The sequence below is a fragment of the Lactuca saligna genome, chromosome 8, assembly GCF_052625555.1.
Source record: "Lactuca saligna cultivar CGN05327 chromosome 8, ASM5262555v1, whole genome shotgun sequence".
Classification (NCBI taxonomy): Eukaryota; Viridiplantae; Streptophyta; class Magnoliopsida; order Asterales; family Asteraceae; genus Lactuca; species Lactuca saligna.
In genome coordinates this window covers 221,400,535-221,418,052 of record NC_136424.1, presented here as the reverse complement: position 1 = coordinate 221,418,052, position 17,518 = coordinate 221,400,535, and the positions used below count along the sequence as shown (strand labels likewise).

At 34.7% G+C, this 17,518-nt stretch overlaps 1 long non-coding RNA gene across 2 annotated transcripts; it reads right to left on the bottom strand.

Moving 5' to 3' along the window:
* Positions 1-895: 895 nt before the first annotated feature.
* On the bottom strand, positions 896-5,687 carry LOC145012415 (uncharacterized). 2 transcript variants are annotated; one of them, XR_013664482.1, is made up of 4 exons: positions 5,494-5,687; positions 2,612-2,741; positions 1,945-1,996; positions 896-1,240 (listed from the first exon to the last, which is right to left on the bottom strand). It is a non-coding gene; the product is annotated as an uncharacterized LOC145012415 (long non-coding RNA). The 2 variants fall into 2 exon arrangements; XR_013664481.1 differs by lacking the exon at positions 896-1,240 and having other exon boundaries at positions 1,831-1,996; positions 5,494-5,686.
* Between the last annotated feature and the right edge of the window lie 11,831 nt (positions 5,688-17,518).

Genomic DNA, 17,518 nt, shown 5'->3' with positions numbered 1-17,518 from the left:
GTGGGTCAATTTATAAAAAGCATTAATGGAGTCCGACCATAGCAGCTCAAGTCGTCGTGAGTACAGAAAGAGATGAGAAAGAGAGTTGTCGGTATACGTAATTGTTTTGAATGCTTTTAATTATGTTAGTTGTTTGGGTATTTTAAAATGAAAGTGTACTGGGATCATTAAAACTAGTTTTTCATTGACAAAGTAACCAAATGACCCAAAATGTGAATGAAAATGGAATAGCGCCCGTAGCACCGCTATAGTGGTTATTGAAATAGCGGTAAATAACGGTGAATAGCGCCGCTAATAGCGGTACCGCGAAATGAAAACGCTAAGTTGAAAATAGCGGTTCCTGACCTCCGCAAAACGCTGTAGCACCACTATAGCGTGCAATTGATAGTTTAGATTAAAAGTAAGATGCTACATTAGACAAACAAAAGAAAGTGCATTGCTATTTCTTGCATTTAAGCCCTATACTCTTGAAAGTACAATGTTATGATGAAAAGTGTAATGCTATAATAAATTCTATTTTCACAGTTCTAGAATTTTTTTTCTTAGATAATATAATACTAAATATTGAAAATGGCAGTGCAATGCTATAATTAGTAAATGAAATCAAGAACATTAAGATTTTCATTGTATAATCTTAAGAAGGAAAATAGAATGCCTTAACAATTTGGATTGTTTAAAATTAATTTTTCAATTGAAATATAATACTTTCATCATTTGTTTAGTCAAAGTAAAACTTGTTAGTCATAAAAAAATTACAATGTTTTATTTTTATAAGTGAAACATACTACTTTCAGATTTCCGACTACTATTTATTTTATATCTTACTGAAATATACCATCAAACATTATCAATAAAATCTCTTAGAGAAACAAAACCAAGAGATTCAATACCCAATGACTATAATAAATAAACCCATGAATGAAGATTGTTATTTCTTGCATTTGACCCTAATCTATTTTTTTTTTTCAATTACGCTAAAATCTCATATCCTCATAACGGAAAACTGAATATATATTTTACTTACATTCACAATTGAGATAGCTAACCACCAAATTACTTAAACATGTTCACTTCAACTGTTTAAAATATAAAAATTGGATCGCATCCGTAAATTCAACTGACCACAAGGATGGATAATGTTATTTAACCAACAGTCATTATCATAAGAACCATACCTTCATTATCATTAATAGCTTCTCTTTTTGTCTTTATGAGTTACTTCAATGACCTAAGCCTTCACCTTTCATAGTTACATAAACAATAGACAATCTCTTCCATCAAAATAATAGACAGTAAAATTAGCAAAAATATTCCAAAAAATAGGAAATAAACTACTCCATCTTTTAGTGTACAATCAAATAAATGCTTTAAAAGAGCGCAACATTAAATTGAAAGAAACGTATAAGTGTTTGTTGAGTTTTCAAGTCTCATTCCTCCAATCAAAATTTTGATTTTAAATCCCGGACCCGTCTCAGAAGTAGAAATGCATTTTGTCGAATCCTACAAAAACTACAAATTCACACAAAACCTGTATAAAACTTAATAGATTAAGATATATAAAGTTGTTTTTTTACTCAATGTTAAAAATTATCTTAATTAGTTAAGTTGTGAAAGTATGTTCTGCCATTATTCTATCTTATTTATTCCATAAATGCCCTTAAACAAACCCACCTTCCAACCAAATAGAGCTCTCTATCTGATTTATTCAATATATGAACCTATATCAAACAATAGTCTAGTGCATACTACAAATTAAAGCCCTAGAACCTAGTAAGCAAATAATTAAGCTTGAATCAAAATAAAAGGCAAATTGCTATGTAAAAACACAAATTTAGAGAAAATAAAGTCATTGCTAAATTTAAATACAACATCAAAATTCACAAAAGGATTAGTTATGATATCACCCAAAATAAATATCACATAGTTCTAAGGAAATATACATACGAGATAAATACATCACCCTCCCTATCGAACACTGAGCATTACAACAAGTACCCTGAAAAGTAAACAAATTGTAGTTAATTAATGAATTATTAATCAAGAATAGGTTTGTTAATTATTATCATAGCAATGCAATATATCATTTATCCTGAAATGAAATATATTAATGGTCTATGCCACTATAATGCTATATTTTGTCTCCAATTGGAAGACAAACTCACAAGACTCCAATATACAAAGATAAATGTTCCATAATAAAAGTATATCCCAGGCAACATGTTGAATATATAAATGATCAAGTTCATGGAAAATGCTAAGAAACAATAATTTAAATGAAACATCAATGATACGATAACAATGTGAATAAAAAAGACAACCTACCTGGTAGCTCCACGTCCAACACAGAGCCACTTATGTGATTCTTGATTATATGATTCCAAAGCTAAGGAGTATTGAATAATTGATACTTATATCGAGTTATCTAGAATTATTAACGATTGAGTGAAAGAAAAACATAAAATAAAAAAAATAAAAAAAAAGATAGAAAGAGCAGCAGAAGGAGATGTTAACGATGTGGTGGATTGGCTAACAGAGTATTCCAATCATAAAATAAAAAAATAAAAACTTTTTTAGCACTCTACACGATGAAGAACAAAGTTTGATAACCAACCAGAAATCAAAAGAGCTGAATAATCTTCAAGTCGAAGATCCTGTTTGGTTGGAGCAGTATATGACAGATTATAAAATGGGTTAAACCGTTAAAGGTAGCCCTAGTCCATCGATTTTGATAGGATTACAACCTGATACATCAAGTTACCAAAACACAACAAATTAATTGCCTGATTTATAGCGATTACCATGGAAACAAATAAATGTTACCATTTTGTTGGATTTTTTCAAAAATTTTCAAATGTCAATGACGAAAACAATGAGCGGGAAAAACATTAGCTAAGCGTCTAGAAAGTTGACACGTGGTAGGATAGTGGCCTAAAAAACTGACAAATGGCATATTTAGTAGTTTTTTATTAGAAGAGAAGATTTTATTTTATTCTTTTTATTTTTTATTTTTTAGTTTGACTATGAAATCAATTGATTTGACTACAAAATCATGTTACAAGACAAACCAAATATTCAAATCATTTTTTAGAGCAAATTTTAGAGAAACTTCCTAAACAAATAACAACCAAACTGATAATTTTCTACAAAACTTTTTATATAGCAACATGATTTCGTAGTCAAACCAATTGATTTCATAGTCAAACTAAAAAATAAATAAATAAAAAAAATAACAATTTCGCACATGTAATGAGAGTAAATCGCAGATGGGGCTATTCCATCTGCGATTTTACCCTACATTTTCAATATATATACAGAAAAAAAAAACACCTGTGAATGTACAAGCTGCTAAAGCACAGTTGTGCTTTAGCAGCTTATACATTTGCAGATGGAATGGTCATTTCGCAGATTGGGCAATTCGATCTGCAAAATTGAAGGTTATTTTTGCAATTTCGATTTTTTTTTGCTATTTTTGTAATGTAATTAGTATAATTGGCTATTTTTATCATTTTCTCTAAAAATATATATTAATCATTAATCCAAATTAAATAGCACACAATATATAAATGTTGTACTCAAAATATATCTACCATATATACAAACAAAATATGAAATAAGTGATAAAATAAAATGTAGATTACTTCTTCGACTTATGAACACTCTTGCTTATAGTTCACATGAGCTTTAATCGTTATGTAAGTTATTTTGCAATCTTTAGAATTATCAATGTTAGCGTCCTTAGTTGTAGTTGTAGTCGGAACCTCTAGCAATACGATTTGTACGTATCATCAAACATTAAAACAAAAATGATAAAAGGAAAAAATACTTTAAAAGATATAACAGAAAATTTTAAGTTGTCCATGTAATGACATGGTTTTTTGTCCAAGCAACAAAACCTTCAAGTGATTCTCTAACTACTTCGTGTTTGTAAGTTTCATTTGATAAATATACAAGGTTTTTCATCATGTCTCATCATCAATTTTTTTTAAAATTTTTTCACTCTAAAAGGAAACCAGTAAAAACCATGCCAACATAATCAGAAGAAAAACACAAGTGTTTAAGCATTTTCTTGGCCTGTAAAGTATGAGAAAATAGTGTGCGAGATTAATAAAAATATAAAGAAAATGGTGTGTTTAAGTGTTAATTTTCTATTTACCTTATCAAGTCAAAATAGAAAAAAATCTTATGCGTTTTGGTTGGATTTTAGAAAATCAATGGGTACAAGATTGAGAATCATGGTAGTTGATACATCTATATAGACATATCCCAAATGCATTAGAAATAAAAGAGCAAGTGAATGAAATCTAACAGGGGTAAATTAGTAATTAGTAAATTCAATGTGGTCAATGAAAACTAGAACGAAATCCACAACAGCAACCAGAACAAAATCATAAATTTGGTATCATAATTAACATTTCAGATTTTCATAAATTAAATTAACATCAAATTTTCAGAACTTTAATACATCAGATTTTCGAAAATAAAAATAACCTGTTATATTTTCAAATATATCAGATTATTCAGAATTTAAAAGAAGCTATCAGATTTTCATATACATCAAATATTCAGAAAATACAATATCATATTATTCAGAAATCAAAAACACATCAGACTTTCGAATTAGAAATCACATGTCAATATTTCAAAATCAGAATTCATAGATCAGAAGTTCAAAATCAGAATTCACATATCAGACTTTCAATAAGAACTTTAGCATACATCAGATTAATAAGAAAATTAATTACCTCATAAATATGATACATTAGATTATATAGTAATCATAATAACATATCAGATTACCGAGAAATTAAAAACACATATAAGATTATTTAGAAATTAGAATCACATCATATTTTCTATATCTTATTTTCAAAATTAGAATCAATAACTTCACTTCACCCTTGAGCTATATAAGAAAACTGAAATTTAAGAAACTTTAATCACTATAAGATTTTTGCAACTTGAGCTATTATGTTTTTCAAGAAATTACAATGACTCAATCACTAGGAATAACTTACAGAGATCAAAGGAAAAGAACAGATGATTATATATTGCAATAAATTTTCAATGTATACTGAAGCATAGATGAAACCTTTCTCCCTAGAGATGATAGCAATTCCAAAATGAAAATCCAGATTTCAAAGAATCATATGAGCCTGATTGAATTTATAGAACTATGAACTACCATATGAGAATCGTAGGCATTTTGTTTTAGTAGAACCATCGCCTATCTTGTTTTACCGAATCAATTAAAAAGAACATGTGAAATTGTAGAAGAATGACAGTGAAGAAATGTTAAAAACAGTTTCCATTGAACGATTTAATCAAAAAAGAAGGTACAAATTTTGCCCCAAATGTCGCCTCCATTTGGCAAAGTTACACAACTACGACCACAAATTGAACACCACCGAAAAGTTAAAGCGTGACTCGGAAAAGAGGATGTGTATGGAGAAACGGGAAATTTAAAAGCCAAAAAAATTAAGCGCTGATTCATACCATTTTATGTGAGATCGGAGAGGATGTGAATCAAATCTTTCGCTAAGACCTAATTGCGCACGGTGAAAATAGGTGACGATCGACGACGAGGACGGATGACGGACGACGTGAATGCGTGATGCTGAATTTCTTAAGCCCTAATCACACACTGGAGGGGTGAAAAGATCAATGAGGTCAAAACAGGGCGGAGAAACAGTAAACTACGGGTATTTTTTTTTTAAAATCAAATCTAACCTACTCCTAAACTACACCTTAACTCCACCTATATCCACGATGGGACTTGAACCCTCAATCTCAAGTAGGGAGGGCAATACCGGATACCGCTGGGCTACAAGCCCTTTGGTAAACAGTAAACTACGTAGTTGAAGGAGGAGACCGACGATTCTCTATTAATTTTGGGAAGCGGGGTTTTCAAAATATTTTAGAATGACGGATTTTGTTTTCCGGTCTACCGGAAGGAGTGGAGGAAGCTCAGTCATTTTTTGTGGGCTATACCGCTCTTTTACTCACTCTTCCTCTCTTTTCCTCACTCTTTTTTCCCTCATCTAAAAGTAAGGACTTTCCCTCATTTTTTTTTTAATAAAATTAATTTTTTTATTTATAATTTTTAAATTAATATCAAACATAAAATTTAATTAAAAATAAAAAGCGTTTCATTAAATAAAATAAAAATTACATTAACCCTAATATTCAAATAAGTAGAAAAAAACAGCAAAAAATAAAATCAAACAAACTACAACATAGTAAAAATTATTAATTAATATCCTTATTTTATTTAAACCTAGATATGTCACTCGGAATCATCGTCTTCGTCCTCGCCTTGATCATCTGCATCATTCTCCCCAGCGTCACTCTCGTCGTCGAAATCTTCACTCTCGACGAACATATCAGAATCCTCGTCTGATTCGTCAAACAAATCATCATCGTGAGATAACTCGTGCGGGGGCTGAATATGAGCCCTATAAATGTGCTCCACCAAATCAGCACGAAATCTTCACTCTCGACAAACATATCAGAATCCTCGTCTGATTCGTCAAACAAATCATCATCGTGAGATAACTCGTGCGGGGGCTGAATATGAGCCCTATAAATGTGCTCCACCAAATCAATACGAAGGGCCTGATGAAGGTCGCGATTGTGTACTTCTCTTCTATTCACCCTATACTCTTGTGTACCAACGACTACTCCTTCGACATTTGACAAAACTTCATTTTTGTTGTATCGGCATATCGTTGTTCCTTCGTCTTCAAGAATCATATTATGCAATATGATACATGCATACATTACGTGTTGTAACCTTTTCACCTCATATGACCTTGCCCCGATCGTTAGTACTTGCCAACGTCTCTTAAGTACACCAAATGCTTGCTCCACATCCTTCCTAGCTGACTCTTACGCCTCTTTAAACTTTTTCCTTTTCGGGTCGTTAGGACATGTAAACGATTCCACAAAAATAGACAAGGGAGGATATATATCGTCAGTAAGATAGTATCCACGCTTATATGTTACCCCATTTGCTTGAAAAGGTACATCGTGTGACTTTCCAAGGTAGATATCGTTGAATACAGGCGACTGGTCTAGCACGTTGATGTCATTGTTTGTACCAACTGGACCAAAGAATGCATGTCATATCCAAAGATCATGTGATGTGATAGCCTCTAGAATGATTGTCGGCTCTTTGTGGTCGCCTCTCATGTACTGACCACACCACGCGTTGGGGCATAATGACAAACTCCAATGCATGCAATCGATACTACCTAAGCATTCTCGGGAATCCATGTTTGCCTTCATGAACCGTATACAATTAGTGGATATTGTTGATAGTTGGTTTGCGCAAATATCATTGCCTGTAAACCAAACAGATCGCTTTGCAGAACTTGTACACAGAGTCCCTCACGGTATGCTCTGACATCCTAAAATACTCGTCTCATTTGTTTGTGCTCATGTCGTATGCTAGCTGACGAATTGAAGCCGTGCATTTTTTAATGGGAGAGAAACCTTTTTTCCCCTTGCATCCATTTTCCATTGGAAATATGGAAAGCAGCCTTCCAAATCGCCAACGATACGTAACAATAGTTCATTCCTCATCCGGAACCGACGTCGAAACTTTACAATGTAGACAGCGTCATCTGCAAAATAATCTTCTACAAGGCGCGTGTCCGGCTTCGTGATTTCTACGTAATGGCAACTTTCTTAGGGTAGGTCGTGCACGTGATGTTTCACCAAGTCGGTTTTCATAGTATACAACCATTTTCGCCATGACGGGACCGATAAACTTAGCCTCCTCTACTGCCGTCGAATCGGATGATGAAGATGATGACATTTTGAGTAATATTTTTTAGAGAGAAATATAGAAAAATATAGATTATGGTTTAAAAAATGATAAAATGTTTGAGTATTTATAGATTAAGAAAAGGGAAGGAAAAAAGAATATATATATATACATATATATATATACACACACACACACATATATGTAACGGCTATATAGCCGTTTGAGTAAAAAAGAAAAAAAAAATCATCGACCAATGGTTAAAAGAGAGAGAGAGAGAGAGAGAGAGAGAGAGAGAGAGCGGGACTCTCTCCCCCCACTGTCTTTCCGCGGTTCTTTTCCCGCACACACGGTGCGGTGTGCACAGGTGCGGGATCGGTTCCCGCTCCTTCCCCTCATCCAACTCCGCCCGGCCTTACAAGAACAGATGGTGCGACGCGGGAAGGGAGTGGGATAGATACCCGGCATTCACTTTCTTGTTTTGATTGGACAGACTTTCTGTTTTTTTTTTTTTCAGTTTTTTAATATTTATTAAATTACATACCTAAAAAAACTTATAAAAAATATACTAGCATTCACGATTCATAGTTTTTAATTGCTTACAAAATGAGTATAATATTTAAATTTAATATATACATATATTTAAAAAAAAAGAGTGAAAGATCATTCTCATACATACTTTGAGTTTTGGTTACAGATGGCAATATAACCCGACCCGTTGGGGAACTCGGTTAACCTGCCCCGATTGGGGAAGGGTATTCCCCACAAAACCGGGTAACGGGTATGGGGTCGGGGATCCCCGTATGACAAAAAGCGGGGATGGGGACGGGGACGAGTATGTTATTCCCCAACCCGCCCCTCCCCCAATTGTATTATACCCACATATACATAGAATATATCAATTCATTATAGATCCGGTACTATCCTATAAATATAAATGTTATATACTTTAAGTGAAATATGCCCATGACCGAGTGATTGACCCAAATTGAAAATCAGAATCGGTAATTCCGTATGTCTCTCATATTCCGATTTCCAGTCACTTCATGATCATCTGTCAATTCGCTTGGGCTTAGGCAATTGGCATGCTGTGAGTTGCGAGACAGACGAGATTGTGACGAGTTGTGACTTGCGAGACGGCGAGAGTGACAAGTCGTATTCCAGAAGGCGAGAACTGAGAGTCTGAGAACCCCAATCTCCAAACTTCAATCGTGCATTCGTGGTTCTGTTTGAACCAAACATCGCAGGCTGCAGGTCACTCGGCACTGGCACGAAATAGGTTACAGGTTATCAACTTTTTTTCTCCTGATTCCAATCGTGCTTCTCATCTTTTGTTTGACATGATTTTCATTACAGCGACATGGTTTTTTGTTGCATTAATTGTTTCAATTTTCATTACAGTGAGACGATTTTCTTTTGTATTAACTATTTCAATTCGAGTAAGTGTTTCAATTTTGTTTTTTCATTACGAATTTAGGATGTTGTTATGCATATTATTCTCAATACACCATTTCAAATATGTGTTTATGATTTTCCAATTTGATATTGTTGTGTAGAGTGCAGACTCTGTGATGTTCATACTCTGTTTTTTAGATTTTGGATGATGATGATGATGAATTTATGTTTATAATAAATGTTTTTGTGTAGATTGTATGATGTTTAGACTCTATTTGATGTTACAAATTGTGTATTTTTTTTGTAGGTTTAGATGGCTACACTAGAAAATGATAAACAACCAACCATGAATGATGAAGATGAACTTGAGGACAAAGAACAAGAAGCTGTAGAAAATAATCCTAAAAAAGGTTGAAATCCGCTGCTTGGAACCATTTTGATCCGATTTTTGTTCATGGTGTTCGTAGATGGGCGAAGTGCATACATTGCAAGAAACAACTAACTGGTAGATCCAATGATGGAACAACACATTTGAAAGATCATTACAGGATATGTGTTGGCAAAAATACAAGAGACATTAGGATACATATATTGGTTCAAGGACAAAAAATTGTTGGTGGTAAAGCCTATATGAGTAAATATTCATTTGATGCTGAAGTATCTAGAGATGAACTAGCAAATATGATTATAATTCATGATTACCCACTCTCCATTGTTAAGCATTATGGTTTTCGAAAGTATACCGAAAGTCTTCAACCTTTATTTAAGGTGCCTTGTCGTAATACAGTCAAGGACGATATAATGAAGGTATATGAAGATAAAAATGTCATATCTTGAAATGTTTTGAAGAGAATGCTAGTAGGATTACTCATACGTCTGATATGTGGACAACAAGTAACCAAAAGAAAGGTTACATGGCAATCACAACACATTATATAGATGTTAACTGGAAGTTACAAAATCAAATTATGAGGTATTTACTATAACTAATATTATTATTTGTAAGTTATATTGGATGAAGTTTGTAAGTGTTGTATTTTGTTTAATGCAGCTTTATACATGTGTCATCTCCACACACTGTTGATGCATTGTCACAAGCTATGATACAATGCTTTTTGGAGTGGAATATTGACAACAAGTTGTCAACATTAACACTTGACAATTGTTCAACAAATGATTCCATCGTCAACAAGCTTTTAGGTACACTTACTACTTCATCGCTAATTTTGAAGGGGGAATATTTCATATGCGATGTTGTGCGCACATAATTAATCTTATTGTGCAAGATGGATTTTATGTGATTGCCAATGAAATTGAGAATGTTAGGAATAGTGTCTCCTATTTGACAAGTTCTCCTAAAAGAATACAAGATTTTAGACTTTTTTCTTGGCAAATGGGTGTTAATTGCCAAACATAGTTACTTCTTGATTGCAAAACAAGATGGAATTCCATTTATATGATGTTGAGTGTTGCTTTGGAGTACAAAGAAGTTTTTAATCGTTTGAGAAAAAAAGATAAACATTATGTTTGCTTTCCTAGTAAAGATGAATGGAGTATGGCATCACGTGTTTGTGAAAAACTGAAATTGTTCTATCAAGTGACTGAAAAATTTTCTGGTACCAAATATCCCACATCAAACATATTCTTCCCTTTAATTTGTGACATGAAACTATCATTGTTGAGTTGGAGCGTATCTGATAATAATGTTATTAAGTCTATGGTGTAATATCCAAAATTTCAAACAAATTTAAACTTTTAAAAACATATCAAGTTCATCAAAATATTACAACTTTGTTTTCAAAACATTGTTTATCAGAGTCTTGTCCCCAAAAATAACATAATAGGAGGAGCTGTACGATCACGCCTTGGCCTTTCCGCGATCCCCAGATGTACCTGAAACAATAAACTGAAACTGTAAGCCCAAAAGCATAGTGAGTTACCCCAAAATACCGATACACATACAGTTCACATAGCAATATCAACATTAGCATTTCCTACCAATCAAGACAGAACAGCATGCATTGGGTCCACAGTTTTGCAAGTTGGACTACCCCCGAGCCCTCAGTACGAGTCTGGAATGCCTACCGGGCCCTCAGCTCATATCTGGAATGCCGTCGAGTCCTCAGTATGAGTCTGGAATGTCTACCGGGCCCTCAGCTCATATCTGGAATACTCACGGGTTTGTTGGCTACCGCACGGAGCAGCACAACCTCAACCCACACCACACAACATGTCGACATGTATCATAACTAATGCACATACAGATAATCATACAGTATCACAGGTAGTCCTAGGGGTGTACCCGACTAGCATATCAACTGGCATACATCACTAACTCAAACTCAACATATCAATAACTACTAGGATATCAAATCCAATGGGCCGGCCTTGGTGCCTTAGACCCCTTAGTATAGTGAGGATAACTCACCTTGTAGATGTCAGCTCAGTAAATAATCACAGCTCTCCGATCACTTGCCAAAGACTCCACCACCTATTACCATAATACAATTATGCTCATAAATCTTTGTCCTCATAGAGTACTCCATAAAAAACTAGTTAACCCTGATCAAGGTTAAAGTCCTTAGTCAAGGTCAACAGTCCATGTTGACCTTAACTCGTCGAGTACCCCCGGCTGCTCGCCGAGTTCCTCGAAACTTTTACCTACTCGTCGAGTCACCGGCATGACTCGCCGAGTTCCTATGATTCTCGATTGAGGCCCTAGAGCCACTCACCGTGTTCTCTTCTAGTAATACGTTGATACACACGTATTCCAAACTTGGAGGAAACTCATCCGACTCGCCGAGTTGTTCTTGCGACTCACCGAGTCTAAGGCAACCTTCATCGGACTCGCCGAGTTGTTCTACCAACTCGTTGAGTTCACGACTATATTCATCCGACTCGCCGAGTTCCTTTAGTCCTTAAGCCATACAGATCTATTTTAAGCCATGCAACGACTCCAAACCTTAGATCCAAGCTTCCAGGGCATGCCTTTCACGTAAAGTTGCAAACTTTACGTGTATACATGGCTAAAAAGGTCCTTAATGTCCAAAACTAAGCTCTTAATGGGTTTCATGCACAAGGATGGCCTCATTCACGTCCAAGATAGGAACTTTATGGATATAGAACTCGGGGATGGTCCAGATCTGAAGTTACAACTTCAGATCTAGCTTATGTTTGCAATATCACCTTACTTACACCTCAAAAACCCTAGATTTCCACTATATGAGATCTAGAAGGGAAAACGGATAAAGGTGTCGACTTGGTACCTTCTATGAGTGCTAGCTAAGGTAGATTTCGAGTTCCACTCCTCCCTTCCTTCTAGTCCTTTGCTTCTCCAAGTTCTTCCTTCCACAAGTTGTCCTTTCAAGCTTTCAAGGCACTAATGGCACAAATACTCGGTTAGGTTTTTCCTTTGAGTTCTATCTGACTGTAAGGAGGCCAAATGGGGCTTAAGCCTCCTTAAATAGAGTGTAGAACCGGGGACTTAGCGTTTCTTTTGCCAGCTCCTACTCGCCGAGTCCCACTCGTGGACTCGCCGAGTCAGTCACTTAAGTTGCAATTCAATCTCGCTGCTACTCAACGAGTAGGGCAACCAACTCATCGAGTAGGGCCAAACCAAGAAACTACAATCGGACAATACCTGAGAATCGGGGCGTTACATATGACATCAACTATGTTGACCAAATTTGAGAAGTATTGGATTGTAATACATAATGTAATGAGTGTAGCAATTGTCTTAGACCCAAGGAATAAGTTAAAGTTGATCAGTTATTTCTTTCCAAAGTTATATGGGGAAGAAGCAAGAAGTGAGATTATGCAAGTACGCAACATAATTACTGAGTTATTTGAAGAGTATAAAAATAAACATGATGCAAAACAAAGAGCTTCTTGGAAACGACAATGTGAAACAAACGTCTTTGAGGGAAGGGGTTCTACTTTAAGCAAATCAACATGGGAATTGGATTTCGAGAATATGCTTTCTGAGGATGATGGATTGGAAAAAACTGAGTTGGATGATTATTTAGCTGAGAAGTTGTTATCGAATGAGAAGGGCTTTGACATATTAATGTGGTGGAAGTGTAATGGTTCTAAGTTTCCTATATTATAGAATATTGCTAAAGATATGTTAGCCATTCCAATTTCTTCAGTTGCTTCGGAATCATCTTTTAACATGAGCCGGAATAAAGTGACAAAACAACGTAACCGACTCAAAGCGAAAACAGTTGGGGCATTAATGTGTAGCCAAAGCTGGCTACGAAAAGAACTTCAAGGTAATTTTTTAATATATATATATATATATATATATATATATATATATATATATATATATATCATACTTGTGTATAAATATTATTTTTTCTAAAAATAAGTTCTATATGTTTCAGGTAAAAAGCAAGGAGAACCAAAGGCTTTTGATCAGACAGTTGCATATGATGAGGATGTTGAATAATTTTCAAAGAAATAGAACCAAAGACTTGAAATTTCTTTTGTTTAATCATGTTCTCGTTTTGATGGTTGTTAAATTTTATGATTGATGTAAACAATCTAATTATGAGATATGATTTTGATAGTTTATCAAACTTGATTTTTTTTGTGGCTTAAGTTGATTTATTATGACATATGGTTTTGAACTTTTGATAGAACGGGGATGGGTTGGGGATGGGCAGGGGACATGTCCAAAATCTAAAGGGGAGGGGATTAGATTCCCCGCATCCGATGGAGATGGGGATACGGTTATAGTGTCACACCCCGAACCAGACGGCGGAAACGTCCGGGGGCTTGTGCGTGACTTCATCTTCAAATATCACTACAGTGAATATAACTGAAGCATAACATCATCATCATCACACATGTAATATAAAAACATTCATTATTTACATCGAGTATTGTATTTCAATATTACATGCCAAAATAGTAAGAGTATGATGAAACAAAATATAACGCAATATCCATTAGTTTGTTTCGTTCATCCTACTTCAACGATTTCTTGAGAATACAAGTTATTTTGAAAACGGTCAACACAAAAATGTTGGTGGGTTCATAAGCATGTTTGTGAAAATGATTTGTATAACTTGGAAAACCACCAGAAAATCCGATATTTTCTAAAAACTGTTTAGTGTGTTTGTGTTAGATCTTGTATTAATGCATGTATGTTATCGTTTATTTGACTAAAAGGTAAAGAGAATGTAGAGAGAATGTAAGAGCATGTAAAGAGAAGGTTCCCAGACAACCTGATGTTGCCTGGGAAAAAAGAATGATCTTCCGTAAACTTCATAACGTTAATTCCTCTAAGCGAGTCGTCATAACCATACTAAATAATGACCATTTCACCTGTCTTGGCGTCGTTGGACGCCGGTTTTGACTTTGATTATAAGGTTTTCATCACCCTAGACTGAGCTAGTCTAACTGTAGCGAACAACTCAGGTGTGGGGTGTCATCCCCGTATAGATCTATACATAAATCCCTATTCTCCCTCCAAGAGATTCTAGTTATAACTACTGGCTACAATCGTACTTAATAGGTGCCAACCGACAAAACTCACTAGATCCTTAATCGAATTTACGTGAAGAAAAAGGTATAAACTCCTTCTAGGCCCAATGATCCATGTAAGTGAACCACTAAGGCATCGCTAAACATGTAAATCATTTCAAGACCCAATTGGAATGAAATTATATAACATGGGCCCGAAATATATATATGAAAGGACAACTAAGGCCCATTTCACATGTAAAGTATTTACAAGCCCAAATAGCACACAAATAGTATCCAAGGTCTGTCGCACATGTTAATGGGTCAATGAGGCCCAATAAACATATAAATAGTATACAGGACCTCTCACACATAAAAATGGGCCACTGAGGCCCAATAACCTAGAAAATTATCAAATTAATCCGTTTGTTAGTTTATCGTTGGTTTTGGTTCAAGTATTTACTAAAATATCAAAAGAAAGAAGAACACATATAAAACTCATTCCTAGGCCCAATAAACATGTAAGTGGACCACTAAGACCCACTATATGTGTCTATTATTTCCAGGCTCAAAGGAATATGATTGTCTATCCTAAGCCTAATATACATGTAAAAGGATACTAAGGCCCACTAAACATGTATATTATTTCTAGGCCTGATAAGGATATGAATATCGTTTTTAACCCGTTTGCTATTGTTTTGTTATTGTAGCTTGATTATTTACAAAGTTGATATAAAAGCCAATTTTTTTGTAAAACTAACGTTCTTTGCCCAATAAGCCAAAAAATTTAGAAATTAAGGCCCAATTTTTGTAAGAATAACACTTTAATCTCCATTTTGTTCAAAACTTGTGTTAATGACTAGTTTGTGGTAAAAATAACATTTTAAACCTATTTTTGTCAAAATATCATTTTTGGCTTGATTTTTGTGGAAATACACATTTTTCTGGTTTTGGGTCTTTCCGACCTAGTTTTTGGAAAATTTGTAGAAAAACCATCGTAAGTCAAAATTTGGATCTGTAAATTCTGGAATTTTGGAAATTTTGTCTACTTTGTTCACAATTTTTCTCATAATTTTTAATGGACTCTAAAAAGTGTGAAATTGCTCACCTTCACAGGCTGGTCCGAAAGTATTTCAAATTTGATAAATAGTTTTGTAAAATTCGCCAATAATTGTAGAAAAATTGTATGAAAACGTGAGAGTAGTCAGTTTAAAGGTATAAATCTGAACGTTATCCATGTAAAACAGTTTTGAAAAATACTTCCATTAAGAGGGTCAAAACAGTCCGAGATTGGACCAAAACTTTCCTGTCAAGGGCTGTTTTATGAGTTTAATTTATAGATCTTACAACACAACACTCATTTTTGCTATTTAAAGTGTAAAAATCTCAGATCTACTAGTTTAAATGTATTATATGTGATAAAACATACTTTTCTCAAGGTTCTTATGAAGATCCAAGTGATAAACTTCAAGTTCTTAACATATTTTTAGATTAGTGAAGAAATCTACACAAATCAACTTGTATTATCCCCCAAAAACAAGTAAAAACCAAAAACAAGAGGGTATGAACTCACTTTGGGGTGATGGATCGGTTTTGATGAAGAAGTGGAAGAAGATTTTTGATCCCAACAAGCTTTCTTGAGTAGATCTTGAACTTAGATGGTTCTAAGAACATGATCCACAAATATATAGATGTAAGAGGAGATTTTTGAAGAAATCAAGAAGCTAAACCATGGATCTAAGCAAAAATTACCAAAGATGATGATCTAGGTGAAGATCCTCTTGAAACTACACCAAAACTCGAGAATTTAGAGGGGAAATGTAGGAGAGTTCTTAAGAGACTTCTTGTGAGAGTTTTAGAAAGTAAGAGTAATGGTGAGTAGGCCTTATGGCCATGAGTTTTGAAGAGGGGAGAGGAAGAGAGAAGGATTGCCTAGTTATATGAGATATCACCTTGTTGTATGTGGGGTTTTAGTGCATGGATGACCACCATGCAATATTGAGGTGGCACTTGCTCATAATTTCTCATTTGTTTTTTTTTGTCTAGTAAACACCTTGGGCCAAGAATTTGGGGCTAGGAGGAAGGAGTTGAAGTGATTTGGAATCTATCTTAGCTTTTGTCGATTTTTATGAAGTTTAAGAATACTTTTCGGCCCATTGGGCCTTTAAGGTAGTTTACGGCCCAAATAGTATAAAGAATGGGTTTTATGGTCCATTAGGGTTAATTAGAGTTGTTATGGCCCAATAAGACCCATTAAGGGTATACTAATTTATTTTGGACCCAAAATCGCCCAAAATGCTAAGTTTTATAGAAGTGGGTCGAATTAGAGACTATATAGGGTTCCTGAGCCCCAAAATAGTCGGTTTGGATACTTATTGGCCGATTAGGCCCAATAAGAATGTTCTAGACCATAATAGCCTTGCATCAGAATATTTAGAGTGTCAACTCTATGTTGAACATGAGAGATGTATTTGAATGAGCATAGAGTATGATATTCGCTTAGAGTACCAGTTATTGTACTGGTTCAATGATTATAGGAGAGTGGAATTCCCTAGCAAAAATGCTAGTTGTGACATCATCCCCCCGTTAGAGGGAATTTCGTCCCGAAATCCGGTCTTCACGTTCACATGTGAATTCCGATCCACACTTGGCGCCCCATCGAACCTTCACAATCGGAATGCGGCATTACTTCCTTATCCAATACATCGACTGGTTCTTCGGCGAACAGGAGATTCTCATTTATTTCGACCTCTTTATAATGGAATGAAAAGATTTTTGCCTGATAGGCACTTTTTCAGATTCGATATGCTGAACACAGTGTGTACGTTGCTGAGCTCTACAGGCAGCTATAGCCTATAAGTATTTGGACCAATTCGAGCAAGAATCTCG